This window comes from Martes martes, assembly GCF_963455335.1.
Source record: "Martes martes genome assembly, chromosome: 13".
In the NCBI taxonomy this organism is placed as follows: domain Eukaryota; kingdom Metazoa; phylum Chordata; class Mammalia; order Carnivora; family Mustelidae; genus Martes; species Martes martes.
Genome location: NC_137901.1, coordinates 2,405,261 through 2,420,278, shown reverse-complemented (window position 1 = coordinate 2,420,278; position 15,018 = coordinate 2,405,261). Strand labels below are relative to the sequence as shown.

Sequence of the window (15,018 nt, the reverse complement as noted above, 5' to 3'; positions counted from 1 at the left end):
TTAGAGCGGGGGTAAGAACACCGGCAGCCCCTGAGCAGCCCAGGAGCGACGCCTCACAAGAAGCCCGAAAGGAGAGCTCAGGCCCCTTGGGGGACCAGCCTGACCCAGGAAGTTAGGCAACTCGTGCTGTTTCAAGACGGTGCTGATTGGGACGGCAAGAAGGAGAAGCCCGCCGACAGCAGCCGCAAGCGACAGCCGTCCCCGGCTTCAGGAGAGCCTTCGGGTCCTCGCCCCGTGTAAGTTCACAGGCGGGAAGGTGGCGGGGACCTGACGGTGAGACAGAGAAGGTCCGAGACATCGCCCAGACCCAAGCGCCCCGGAACGCAGGGTTCCTGGGAGCACAGAGCGGCCGGGGAGGCCGGGGGCCACAGTGGCCGGTCAGAGGCGATGTGGGGGCCACTCCCGCTCCTCACCGCCTCGGGGCTCAGAGCATCTCCCTTCCAAGTCATGTAATGACGGGAACGGCCCTGTGGCTTTGTTTCCATTTCACAGCTGAGAAAAGAACGTCAGGAAGACCGAATCTAGCTTCGAACTTCCTAAAGTTCATGACTTTAGGAAAATATTTTATTTAAAAATTGGGATTTTTAATGTATTATAAATACGTCTTACGTGGAAAAAATCATTACGGGCCTAACATATACATTTCTATATTATTAATTGGCACAATACAAAGAAGACAGACCTGCAGCGAGCAGCCGTGAGAACAGGGATGGCGGGAACCTGCGCCCTGAGGACACTTACGTGGGGACACGCGCCGGCTAACGAGGAGAACAGGGACGCTCCTCAGCGGAGGTCGGAAGGCCGCGGGGTACGGTAAGGTGCCGCACCGACAGCGCAGACCCCGACCACACAACTGACACCCCCGCCCTCTCCTCCCGTCCCTAGAGAAAGGCTTGTAGTTCCATAAGGTGCCGGACGCAGAATGAGACAAACGGCATTAATGACGACCCCGAAGAGCTAATCTTCCACGTGTCTCAACGGGAAACATTCAAATTTCTTCTAATAACATTTTTTAAAAGTAAATAATTGCACCTCACACTGAGTAGGGAGCCAGAGGGCTGACGCTGTCCTGGGTCTCTGGTGCTATTTCAAAGCAATGTTTTCCCATTCTGTGTGCACCTGCCAACGTGTGGGCGTGGCCAGGAAGCACCCCAGGGGGACTTCACTGGAAGGACAGGCTGGTGTCTGCGCTGGCCACAGAGGCGGGTGGACCACTGAACCCGCGGGGAATCTGGTAAAACCTACCCCCAGGAGCCGCGGGTCCTTCCCGGCAGACGGGACTGTTAATGTGCATTTATGACAGCAGGATTGAAACACCCCACCAGGATGGTAACTTTTGGTTTCCTGATCTTTTAAATCTATTAAATGGACTTTGGCGTTAACCATTCACGGAATTTTTGCTTTTCACTGGACTCTAAGGGTCACCAGACCAGACCTCACCACTGCCGCTCCCACGTCACTGGGGTCCAAAGGGTCCCAGCCCCTGGTCACCAGGGCCCGACAGCGGCCCCCCGGGACGGAGCGGAGCCGTCACTCGCATTGACTGAGGAACCACCGGGCGTGCAAGAGCATGTCGTCGTGTTTCGGGGGTGGTCCACCTGCACGTTCCGGAGGACGGAGAGCGAGGCAGGCATCGTGGATTCTGGGCCTGTGCGCAGCAGAGGCTTATTTGACTCTGAACTGTGGGTCGGGTACTAAGAGGAAAAAGTGCAGAATTTAGACGGATGGGGTGTAGTGGGCGTACCTCAGGAAGGGGGTCACCAGAACGAAGGTAATGAAGCAGGAGGCAGTGACATTTCCAAAGGGGCAGCCTCCTCTCCTTTTTGGGAATGCTCACCTCGGACAGAAGGAACTCCCCAGAGAGGGTCTGGGACCTGGCGGTGCTGGTGGCCGGCTCCGTCCCCTCGGGTGACTGCGGCATCCCACGCGCTCTTGGGGGGCTCCAGCGCGTCGGCCGGGCACAAGAGCCCCACCCGGAGCGCCGGCAGCTGGAACGGAGAGGGGGGCGGGCACCTGCAGAGCGGAAGTACCTGCAGCCCGAATAACACAGAAGAAGCGAGTAACATGCTCTCCCGCCCTGGTCCTCCCTGCAAACCTGGGAGGGGAGCCGGAACTTCCTGGACTGTTGGGGAAAGGGCTGGTTAGTGTCTGACCAGCACCTGAAGCCAGGAACCATGGTCAGAGGCTAACAAACCCCAGCAGGGGCCTCCTGGGACCAGCCACGGGCCGTCTTTCCCGGCATCTCCCGGCCGAGCCCAGGCAGGGACTCAGGCAGATGGTGTTATCCAGGTAGGTATGTGCACGCCCCTCAGCCCAGAACCCCGGCTCTGGTAATTAGCCGTGCCTACACCATGACCACTGGTCCACAAGTGCCACATGACTCAGCACCCAGTCCGTGGCTGTGAGAAGAAACACACACTCTGGGCATCGCTCGGGGCCAGAGCTGGTGATCACAGGACAGAACAATGTGCCCTCGACTCAGTGCATCTCTCCACCCACCTCCGGAACAACTCATCATCCCTGATCCCGGGCGTGATGGTTCCTGATGGTCACGCACAGGGAGGATACGTGTCGGCTCAGGCTGTAGGTTTCTAAGTGGCATGGGGCCAAGAGTCTCGTCTGAGTCTTAACTAAACTAAACCTGTGTTTCTTTCTGGAAACACAGAAAACATCTGAAACTTGAACTATTGGTCTAAAATGTTCAGATTCAAGTCACCAACCCCTATGGGGCCCCACGGGAGACAGCAGATCTTACTGCATCATGGTACTGGGTGACTTCTTTCCAGAACCTTCCAGATTCCAATCAGGGAAAAGCATGGTGCCCCGCGTGGTCATCAGCCCATCACAGTCCCGCCAGAGACATGGTCAGAGGCTTCCGGTGGGCCCTGCCGCTGCTCCGGGGTGAGCCTGCGCGTCTTGAGAGCCAAGGGAAAGATAAAGAAGGCGGCGAGGGGCCGTTATATTCGCAGGAAGGGGCGGGAGACGGTCTCGGGAGAGCAGGGTGTGTGGCCGAGGCGGGGGTCTGGCGTCAGGAAGCTGACAGCAGCCGACAGGACGGGGTTACCGTGGGCTGGGCGCTCCGTCCACATTTCAGAGGATTGTTTCTTTGTCCTCTCCCCGCTCTGCTGAGACACGGCCCTGGCTGTGCTCGTCTTACAGATGGGGAAGCTCGGAGGTCGGGAAGGTCGGGGGACCCTAGGTCGCGCACGGGAACCACACGGAAGGCCTCCTCCAGAGATCCAGCTCCGGCTTGGCCGCGAACTGACAGGGCCCCAGACAAAGCATCTTATTTCTAGGAAAGGATTTCTTGAAGCCTGAGTCTTGGGTTTGTTCAGGAGAAGAGCTTCACCCGGAGGTCAGCAGGGGGGCCCCTCGTCCCGCACCTCACGCCGCACAGCCCGGCTCTCCTGGGTCCAAAGACATCGATGATGACCTCACAAAGCCTTCGTTCCTCACATCCCTCTGCGTGAAAACCACCGCAGAGCCTCGGTGAATAATGAGGGCTTCCGGGAGTACATCCTGCGACGCAGCCCCTTTTAAATCTGTTACTGAGAAATGGCATTTAAGTAAGTAATTACGTCAAAGAGGCTGAGAGTGCGACGAGCGTGTCGTCAACACGAGGCTGCCAAGAGCTTCCGTCTTGAACGCGAGCTTTCCAGCGGACTCTGCACGGCACTGGGTTCCTGAGTGGTATCTTTAGGACTGAAAAAGACCCATTTCCTTTCAGAAGGCAGTGGTTTAGTACCACGAGGCTGAGGCCTTGGGATTTTCTTGCTCCATCAAAACCAAGACTGTCCAGGATGGCCCTTTTACAGGACACCCAGTGCTCACCCCGTGCGTCACTGTATATTATGTATTATATATTATATATTACAACGCATCTTAACCCTTTCTACTCCTTACGAATTACAGCATTTCCTATTTGACCCCCTTGGCGGAATTTAAACGAGGCGTGGTGACATCAAAAGACAGGGCAGAACCAATCTAAAGAAGCAAAAGGGCGTGCTGGCGTGGGAGAAAACGGGCGGCAAACCTGGATTCTGGCCGCATCTGCCCTCAGCAGCAAGGCGGCCCCGGACGCGTCCGCCGGCGTCTGGGAGCCCCACCTGCTGTCCTTCTGGGGAAGCGAGGGGCCAGGCGGGGGCGGCTCGGGGCCCCACAGCCAGGGACGGCGCTCCGCTTCCGCCAGCGTCTGCTCTGCACACCCAGCATCTTTACGCCTCGAGCGCTCCCCGACGAGGACTAAGCAAAGCCGCCCACGTTGTGTCAGACTGTGACAGCTGGTTTCCCGAAGTCAGAGGCCAAGCCCGGGACAAGATGCTATGAAAACTCACTCCTGGAGTATCTACTTGGTGCTCGGCGCCAGAAGGAGCGGCAGGAGAGCAGGCGAAGACAGCTGGACCCTGTCAGGCCTGCAGCACACAAACACACCCACACGAGTGTGTGCACACTCATGCACGCCCATGCACACGTGCGTGCTCACTCTCTCCCTCTTCCGAGTTCTAGGATGCTAGGGTGGCATCCGCACATGTTCTCCAGCCTGTCCCTTCGGCCGGGAGTCCTCAGACGTACTCTAACCTGCTTCTGCCTCAAACCCTTTATAGAATGAGGCAGGGTATGCCCAGGAGAGAAGCCCACACGCGGTCGGAGGCCCGTGCCAGAGCTCCGTCAGGGGGAGCGGGTGTAACGGCCCTACAACGAAAGTGGGGCTTTTGGTTTGCACACTGCTGCGTCCCCAACACCATGACAGCGACTGGTATGTCGTAGGTGCTCAGGAAATGCCCATTAAGTGACTAGGAGAAAACGGAATGAAACCAGGAAGCCATCCATCGACCCAACCAATCACATGTGCTCACCTGCCCACACACACACACTCTCGAGCAGCACGTCTGTGCCTGGAGACCCGTCCTTGGTTTGTGGCCTCACACCCGACCAGACCAGCACGTGATCCGTGGGGAAGCCCAAAGGGTGGGGGTGGCCGGGAGGACCAGCTGAGCCGGACGGAGCAGCCGAGGTCTACCCAGCCTGGGGCACCAAGAGGAGAGCCAAGGAGCCAGGGCCCTGAAGGCCCATCCAGGGGCGGAGTCCCCCCAAACACAGAAGCCCTCGTTCAGAAGGCGCCCAGGACCCCGCAGACAGGAAGTGTGGGTAGATGGCTGGGGTGCTGAGCACAGACAGCAGCAGCCAGACTCCCAGCCCCTGCCCTCAGCTCCAGACGGAAACCTGCAATGCCTGCTGGCACAGGGACCAGGAGGCACGGGGGGTGGAGGGTCTGGGTGCCCAGGTCCTGGACGCAGAGCCCTCGGCCAGATCCCCGGAGCCGCCGCCCGGCCCACACGTGCTGCGCGAAGGGGCCCATGGCCAAAGGCAAACCGACTCCTCTGAGGCTGGAATGGGGACGTAGCACGGAGTCGGGGACGCTGCCCTTCGGGAGGCGAGGAGGACCCGGCGTCAAGGAAGCGCGCCCCTGTGCTCAGCTCACGCATCACCCGTCACATCGGGTCTGGGTTACAACATGTAGAAACAATGCACTAGTGGACTCAGGGGCTGGGGGTTTGTGTCTGAATTAATTACCTGTTCAAGGTGCTAATTTAGAGATTACGCTCTAGTAAACGTTCATCCAAATGTTGCTGAATAGAAACACTTGAAGCCAGGTCGATCCAGGCAGGCCCCGGCACAGCGGACTGGCCTCCAGGCGGGGGGCAGCCCGGCTCCCTGGGCAGGGAACTCAGTAGGGACCCTCTGTGCGCGAGTCAGGTCCACGGCTGAAGCTGCACTGAGACCTCGGCTGCTGTTTCTCCTTCCTTCCTGAAGCCCACGGGCACTGCGCGGGGCCCGGACTTCGCCTGCTTTGAGGACCGAGTGGACACCTGCTGCTTCCCTCCGCTCGCTGTCCCGCCGCCTGCCTCGGCCTCCGGCACACACCACCCAAGGTCCGGGATGGTCTGTGCAGAGACCTCCGGAGCGCGTGCCCAGGGAGACGACGTTCAGAAGAGGATGGGGAGACCCTGGGGTCTGGAGCCCGGAGCAGCCTCCTTCTGGGCCCCCCCGATGACGGGTGTCATGGTCATGAGGTGTCACTCACGGAAGGAGGTCAGGGGCGAGCCCTGTGGGTTGACTCCAGGGTACATTTTTCAAATTCCTGTCTGAGCCCAAGTCTTGAAAGAAGAGAAGGTCCGTCCCAGAGGCGCAGGCTCTGAGACGACTACCACAGCGGCTCGCACGATACCGCCGCCTCAGGCCGGCCCTGGCTTCGGGGGCAAATTCAGTTGTTGCTGTTTCTTCAGTTGGTTTGAAATCTTGTCCAGTTTTAATCTAGCTTCACAGTAAAATGTACTTTTCCTACAGCACACTTACTTAGGTGTGGCTAACCCTCCAGACACGTGTACTTCTATTTACACTTAGTGTCAGGACAGTTACCTAATGCGGCTTTAACTGCAACGTTTCGCAGCATTTTCAGGAAGTTTCCCTCCAGGTCTGAGCACTGCCATCCCCCTCCCAGTCCCCACCACCAGTCTGGAGTGAATGAGGTCGGCTTTCCGTATCGGGTCTGAATCCCTCTCTCCTCCAAAATAAGTCCTGACATATGGAAATCAGGACAGAATAAAAGAATCACCATCTCTCTTCTGGGATGGTGCCCCCTTCCAGGGAGCAGTACGACATGCCCTACGGAGGCTGCAGACGTGTCCTGCCTGCGCCGACGTCTGATCTCTCCTCTCTAGATTCCTGGGAAGACAAGTGCGGTGGGTGCCCACACTTCGTAATCCTCCGTCTCAGCCCTTCCAAGGTTATTACATCTTCAGACACCAAAGGAACCAGAAAAAAAGCAACCAGGGCACCCCCACTGCACCTCCCCCGCACACACATGCACACATGCATGCACACACACATACAGGGGCAGACACACATGCGTGCACACACAGAGACACGCATGCAAGCATAGATGCACACACAGACACACACGCACAGACGCACACGTGCATACACGCAAACACACATGCACACAGACGCACGCATGTAGACACACAAGCATGCATGCACACACAGACACACATGCATGCACACACGCACACACAGAAACCTAGTTTTTAAAATATAAGTATCATATTTATTTTATTAAATTGCTGCCTTAATTTATCCGGTCTGTTAAGGCAACACAGTAAGCTGAACAAGTCACATATGATGTTCTTCTGACGGGGGAAGAACAGAATTGGTGTCTTCCTCCCGGAACTCCGGACCCTGCTGTGCATCAGTCACATGATGACGACAGGACCAGCAGAGTTCCGCCAGCTGCGGATGCTGCAGATATGAGCCCCACACGCTACGCCAGTGACACCAAGGCACGGAGGCCATACTTGCAGTTTCCCAGGATGCACACGCGTGAGGGAACACTTAAGCCCCGCGTCAGCAAGACGCTCCCGAGCCAGGGATCAGAGGCCCCGCTGCTAAAAGCTGAGCAGGGAAGGAGGGCATCCCGGAGACAGACAGCCCGGGATGAGCAGACGTATAAGGAAGCGGGCCATGGGGCCACAGGGAGTGGCGTGGGGCTGCTGGGGGAGGTTTGAGGCCCAGGGAGTACCCCGGGTCCAGGACGCCTCTGCAAAGCACGACCTCGTCTCCTCCCCCTGTGGAGTGGTCCCGCTCTCCAGGAGCCCCGTGGTGCACTGTCTGTGTGCAGGGCAGGGGCTTTGTGGTGGGAAACCCGTCTGCGTGCTTCCGAGTCCCCTCCTCCTACAGAGGAACCCTCGGGGCAAGAGCCACACCCACTGTACCCCCGCGGGCCTGCAAACCTGGAGCGGGGCGTTCACGCGCCCCAGTCCGTGGATTTCAAAACTCCTCACGCGCTGGCTGCGCTTGGGAAGCCTGCGGTGCCGCGCGGTGCCTTCTGCTCCCACAGCAAGGTCAGCAGGAACGTCAGGTTTCGACGACGCGGGAGAACACGGGCGGAGAATCCGAGCACCATCGTCAGAGATGCTCACGCTTACTAGATGGAACGGCAACGCTGTTCTCGGAGAGCGGGATGTGCGACGGACGCGAACGATACCGATGAAAGTATAAACGTATAGAATGTTGTCGTCCCAGACTCCCTCCTTCCACCATGAAGTCATTTTTTCAGTGAAACGCAAGACTTTGTTGACCTCATTCAACACATGTCTGCGAGCACGTGTGTGCACATCTGGATAACCTCGTGGAGACGAGACCGACCCTCCCGCGCGCATCACCAGGCCCCCCTCCGCTAGGAGTGGGGTGCTTGGAGTTTACTTGGGAGCTCATTAAAATACGTACTCCTGCACCTGGTCCGCAAGACTGTGGCTGGTGAGCCGGAAACGGGGCCTGGGACTCTGCATTTACTAAGAATTCCAGACGCAGTGATGCAGGCGGTAGGCAGACCACCCAAGGGCAAACGGGCGTCGGCCCTGCCCCTCAGCCTCACGAGAAGACACAGAGCCGGGCTGGCCGGCGGTGGCAGACACTTTGGTGGGGAGTGGCTAGCCTGCCACCACGCCCCTCGTGCCCCCGTGGCCCCTATGCCCCCTGCTAGCCATCAGGACAGACCCAGGGAGATGGTTCTCTGTGTGTGTTCGGTCTCTAGGCTTCCCACCAGACTCTGGGGGAAGAGCTACAGCGGAGCGAGTCTTCTGTCTGTCTAGGCTGGTGGTTGATGGGGAGGGGCCTCGTGTGTCTGCTGCGGGAGCTGTGCCTGTACCTGGCTGCTCGCTCCCGCTGATGGGGCGGCAGTGACAGACATTCCTAACGGGAGGGGAGGGCAGGATGTGGCCGGGCCGGCACCCTGGGGTGCAGGGTGATCCCACGTCGCCTGACCCCACGAGGCAGGGACAGCACTTGTGCAAGGTGACTATCTGGTGGTGGACACAGCCGTCAGGGGCCCTGACCTTACCTAAAACACCGGGGCAACCATACTCACGTACCCCTCTGACAAAAATCAAACCCTCACCCTACTGAACTACAATATAGAGGAGTCATTCTCTGAAATGTGAATTTCAGAAAACACCACCGCAGGAAGACATGTCACACCCATAGGGCCCACGTCTCAGCGAGCCCCACTCACAGGAAGTCACTGTCCTGCTGGCTTCCAGCCGGGTGCTGTGGGGTGGTGCAGACAGGGAGCCGCAGGGTGGTGGAGCCACGGGGAGCCGCGGGGTGGTGCGGACGGGGAGCCGTGGGGTGGTGGGGACGGGGAGCCAGGTCCCGAAGGACAGCACAGCTGTGGGCCACGGTTCTGTCCCCCGCGGGCTGCGGGCCGGACAGGGCTCCATGAGCGAGCGCGGGCCCCCCGCAGCAGGGTGCTCACAGTGCACGCAGTCCCCAAACGTCAAGATGGTCGGCACTGTATGTTGATCGCAGATCAAACCAAAACCCAGCGTACAAGTACAACCAAGTCACGTCTGTTCACAAAACAAGCGTCGACACTACTCACTGTCTGCTACATGGTTTTAAAACTGGGAAATAGAAGCCAAACCCAAGCCTTCATTTCTGCATAATCAAAATCCACATGCTGTTAAAAACCACTGCATTTCATAAAATGTCCTAAACTATTTTTGTGTTGTTGATTTTGCAATACATATGAAGGAAAAGCATCTCACCCTGAAGAAAAACAGCCAAGGGGCTCAGAGCAGAAACTCACTTCCTGTAGGAAGGCTGTGGCTTCACCTCAGAGACACCCCCTCACACACCCTCCTTGTCACCATCTACGAGCCACTGACCCCTTTACAAAGCCAGTGTGAATTCTGAGGCGGGGTGTCCTACCGCCATCAAGAGAGATGTTCTCGAGTTCCTGCAGGTGAAAAGTTGGACTGTTTTCCTACCTAATTCTTTCCAAGAGGAGCTGTTTTGCAAAAGCCCCTGGTTTCTGGGCACTCCCCAGGTGCTCGTGTGGCCTGCTGGGGACAAGGTGAGATCACAGGCCTGGGCCTGGGGGCACCACCCAAGGGTGGCTGGGGAGAGTGAGGGCAGCCCTGTCCTGATCCGGGGCCTCTGACTTGTGAAGGCAAGTTCTGGGGGGCTGTAAGGACCAGAGATTTGGGACATGTGTCTGAGACCTTAGACGTGCCACTCGACAGGTCTGCTCCCCCCAGAGAACTCGGGCTTCTCTGGGGAAGGGCCCTGCTGGATTCAATGGGTGGCAGAGGGACCGCGGAGAAGGCACATGGCCGGGCTTCCCCATCGGGACGCACAGCCTTCCTCCAGGGCCCTGTGGGCGCCATTAGTCAGTTGGTCTGTGTCCTTTTAGAAAACAAATCTGTCTCGGGAGAGGGGCAGATTAACGAGGCCTTTAATGGATTTTATGTATGTCCTGAAAACACACGTATTATGAAAGAACAGTGTCACATAAAAATCAACTCCTGGGTTGAGAAATTCAGAAGATTAAGCCTTATTTAAAATAACATTCAGGGGGCGCCTGAGTGGCCCAGCGGTGTCTGACTCTTGATCTTGGCTCAGGTCTTGATCTCAGGGTTGTGAGTTCAAGTCCGATGGTGGGCCCCATGCTGGGTGTGGGGACTGCTTCATAAAGCAATTAAAAATAAAACAAATAGAATAACATCTGGGGAGCAGAGTGGTTGCCCTCTTTGTGCAAAGTGCTGCTTTAACCTCCTGAGGACGAAGGTATCAAGGAGCAATGTCCCCAAGACCACCGCATGGACTCCAGGTGTGAGCAGGTGTGCGTGTGTGTGCAGAATTGTGGGGGGTGTGTGCATCAGAGTGTACGTGTGTGTCCATGCTGGCCATGAACTAGGCCGTCAGACACTGAGAAAGCCTCCCTCTGCCTCTGTCCTCCTCTGCGCTCTGAGACCATCTGTCCGTGTCCTTTCTCCTCTTTACGTGCCTGTTGGTATATTTTTCACATTCGTCTCTACTATAAAACTAAACATGAAATTTGTTTAACCACTTACGAATAAAACCTTATTTTCTTCTTTTCCTTTGGAGAATGTTAACCCCTTCACTCTTCGGGAAAGTGAATTAATTTTAAAAGAAATCAAAATCCTCTTGAGAGTTGCAGACCTAAAGGAGCCTTGTGAGCGGAAAGACGCAGGACGCGGAGGAGTCACCACGATTCCAGCAAGACAAACAGTAAGGGGACTCGCTCTACCCATTTTGAAGGTTTACTGTGCTGCCATGGATATCAAGCCGGCGTGGTGCTGGTGGCGGGACAGACACCCGGATGAGTGGAACAGAACCCAGAACCCAGAACCGGACCCACACAAGTATGCAGAAGTGACTTCTGACAGAGGAACAGGGCAGCTTGACTGAGGAGTGACCTTCTGTTTGACAACAGCCCAGGAGCGACAGGACACTCATAGGCAACAGTAAATCAAAGCAAAACAAAAAGCCCTCAACCTACACCTCACACTTTATATACAGATGAACTCAAAAATGGACAAAGACTTAGGTGTAAGATGCGAAACTACACTAGGTAGGGAAAAAAAAAAAAAAAAGAAAAGAAAAAAAACAGGAGAAAAATCTCCAGGACCTCAGGCTAGGCAGAGCGTTCTCACCTTCCCCCACCATTTCAACCCATGAAAGGAAAAATTAATAACAGATCTCGTCAAGCTGAAAAACTTTCTCTCGACCAACAACGCTGTGGAAAGACAACTACCAGAATACAACTGCCGACCGCCGGACCACTGTCTAGAACACAGGAAGAACTATCGAGACCAAGAGCCCAGTGAGAACATGGGCACGGACGTGGACAGGCTGCGCACTGTAAGGATGCACAGATGGTACATACACGCAGGAAATCTTCAACGTCATTATCCGTGAGGGAAATGCAAATCAAAATCACGATGTCACCACACATCTCATGATAGAACAGCTAAAATAAAAAGTAGCCACGGTGCCAACCGCTGTCGATGTTGTGCACATCCTGGGTCCCTCCCACCTTGCAAAACAGTGCAGCCATTCTAGAAAAGAGGATGGCAGTTTTTTACAAAGTTAAACATGTGCTTGCCCTATGACTTAGCAACTGTACTCTTTGGGCATTCATTCCCAAAGAAATGAAAGTGATGCTCACACAAAAACCTGTACAAGGACGTTCGACACAACTGTATTCACAATAACCCCAAACTGGCAACGATCCAAATGCCCTTCAAAGAGGGAATAGCTAAAACAAGCAAACAAACAGCCCAGAATGGTGACGCGCGCATACCACGAAACACGGCTCAGGGATGAAAAAGAACATAGACTCAGCTTGAACAGACCTCAGGGGAATGGCGCTTAGTGAAAAAAGCTGATCGAGAAAGCCTGCGTATTGTATGACTCCGTTCATACAGCATTCTCGAAATGAGGAAACTACAGAAATTGGGGAACAAGATGCGTGGTGCCAAGGGCTTGGGGAGGGGGAGGGGACAGCATGGGCTGTGGCCGAAAAGGACAGCGTGCACAGCCCACAGGTGGAGCTGTCCCACCAGACTCTTGGTGACCACGTGATCCAACCAATGTTTTTAAGTTCAGGTGGCAAGAAAATCGCCGATACCCTCTGCCACCGGGCACTCACTGCCACCGGGGACCCTAGCAGCAAACCTGACCTTCCCAAGCCCCGCGGGGCCAGTCAATGCCAAATCCCAGAGCAAGCTCCTTGTCTTACACTGTCTCACCTTCGGGCAGAATCGTGATACATCAGAAAGACTTCCAAAGTGGATCTGAACCAAATAGCTTCAGTTTCACCCTGAGTGCATAAAAGCAGTCATTTCAGAATAGTTAAATCCTTGAGAGTTCTTGCTAACCAGCATTGTACGGTCACTTTTAACTGGATTCCTTCCCTTCAGGTTTTTGTTTGTTCCACTTAAAAACATAAAACTGCTACTGGGCCCTTTTCCTTGTCTGGTAGAAACATGTTATTAGGCTGACGGCCTCCAGCAGGTCCCCTGGGTGATCCTTCAAGAAGGGCTGCTCTGGTCCGGGCTCCCCCGCTCTGGGCACGAGGCAGTGATGTCCCAGCAGGCCCCACTGCCGCCCAAGGGGGCCTGCCAGTGAGCCTTGCTGCCCACTGGCCCCTGACCTGTGGGCCATGGTCTGGAAAATGTCTGGGTCCCTGGTGAGTTACAATCTCAAATAACCACAGGTATTAGGGTGCTCCGACACCTTGCTTCCTCCGAAAAACTCCTCCCAGCCAAGTGCGGGTGTCCCTCCCTAGGTCAGCCAGGGGCCCCCCCCAACCATGTTTACACGCCTCAGCGCGCACCCTAGCCCCCTCACGCGCCTGCTACCGCCGCGGAGCTGAACGGCACACTCCTTGTTGACTCTCACGTTGTCGCAATTGGAAAACACAGAACAGGAACCAGAATGCGCCTATTTCCTGCCAGAGACTTACTGAGACCCCGAAGAAACTTAAACGTTTTGTAAACCCCACTCTGCCTTCCGAAACTGAGGGCGAAAGGGGACCTTGAAGGAAACCAGGAGCTGTCACCAAGCATCCCAGGAGACCCAGAGCCAAGGCGCGTCAGCTCAGTGAGGGCAGAACACATTGTGGGGGCCACCACCCACCGCGCAGGGCCCAGGCGGAGCGCGCGCCCCCAGGTCACAGGCGCCAGGCGCGCAGGTGGCCGCAGGTGGGCCCAGGGGGCTGCAGGTGGGTGCAGGTGGCCGCAGGTGGCCTCAGCAAGCGGCTGCAGGCAGCGCGCGCTGGCGCTGGGACAGGCCCGGCGAAGGCGGAAGCCAGGCGAGTCCCCAGTCGCCGCCCGCCCTCTCCGCGATCAAAGAGAAACTTGCTTCGTTCCGGGGTGGGGAGCGGGGGCGTCCGCGGGGCTCCGCGCGTGGAACTAGCAAGCACTTAGGACTGGCAGGGACCCCCAGCCTGCCCTTCAGCTCGCCACCGGCACCGTCTCCATGCCGCCAGGAGCGGCCTCTTGACCTTCCTCACCTCTCACCCCTAAACCCCACCCCCACCGCCACCTCTAGGCCGCGCGCCCTCCCCGCGACCTGGCCTCGGGGCCTGGCCGGAGGCCACACCTGGAAACCCGTCGGGTTCCAGCGCCCGCCGCCCTAGACCGGCGCCCACACCCGCGCCCACCCACTCGCCCGGAGGCCTCGGGCTGCCACCTGCGCCGCTGCCCAGGACGGCCCCGCGCCCCGGGTCCCGCCCAGAGTGCCGGGGGCCCCCGCTCCGGGGCGCGCACACCGAGCCCGGGGCCGCCCCACGCCCCCGCCGCGGTCACCCACCTCGAGTTCGCCGCTCCGAGGCCGAGGGCGCCGCGGGGTCCCAGGCCGCCTCTCCGCAGCCCGGGCCCCACTCGTGGGGAGCCGGCCCCCGGAGCTAGCTGCCGGCGCTGCCTTCCGGGGAGGGAGACGCGGGCCGCCGGGGCCGGAGGCTCGTCCTCGCTGGCGCGCGGCGCTGACTGAGGGCGGCTGCTCCGGGGCGGGCGCGCACCCCGCCTCCCGCCCCCGCCGCCCGGGCTTCCTGCGAGCCAGGTAAACACGGCTGCCGAGCGGAGCCCGCCCACCTGCCGCCCCGCCCCGCGCCGCCTGCCACCCGGACCACCTCGGGGACCGCCTGCCGACGCGGAGGGCCGCGGACGCGTGGGGACCCGGGCGCAGAGTCGGCGCCGGCGGGGCGAGGCCGCCTTTGGCCGCCCAGAAGCCCCGCTCTCTGAACCTTTCCTGGGGCTAAACCTCTGAAACTACCCCCACCCGCCATCGCTGGGAGGGACCTGAGATAACGTCGCCTCCACGCCCCAGTCCCTTTTCACAGCATGGGGACTCGGGTCCGGAGCTTGGCCGCTGGCCTGAATCCACCCCATCCCCGGGTCAGCGCCCGGGTTAGCGCTCCCGGGGCCGCCAAGCCCGGCCTTTGGGAACCCTGGGTGATGAACTTTGCATGGATCCTGGCACCCGAACAGGTTCTTGGCTGGAAAACGCATGTTTCCGCCGAGGAAGCAGGCAAGGGGCACACACAAAACAGACCAGCAAATGCTGAGGGAGGAGGGTGAGCCCTGGGTCCTGCCCTACTCAAGCATCTGTTGGCTTGTGGGCAGGGTCAACCTCTCATTGCAAAGGAAGCCT

The 15,018-nt window shown here is 57.9% G+C and overlaps 1 protein-coding gene across 2 annotated transcripts in view; it reads right to left on the bottom strand.

Moving 5' to 3' along the window:
- Window positions 1-14,371, bottom strand: part of MBP (myelin basic protein) — a 103,609-nt gene extending 89,238 nt beyond the window's left edge. The window contains exon 1 of one of the 2 annotated variants that reach the window (XM_080821993.1): window positions 14,179-14,371. The gene's annotated coding sequence lies outside the window, so the exon portion shown is untranslated. The remainder of the gene's footprint in view (window positions 1-14,178) is intronic. The other variant, XM_080821992.1, reaches the window with a different exon arrangement.
- Between the last annotated feature and the right edge of the window lie 647 nt (window positions 14,372-15,018).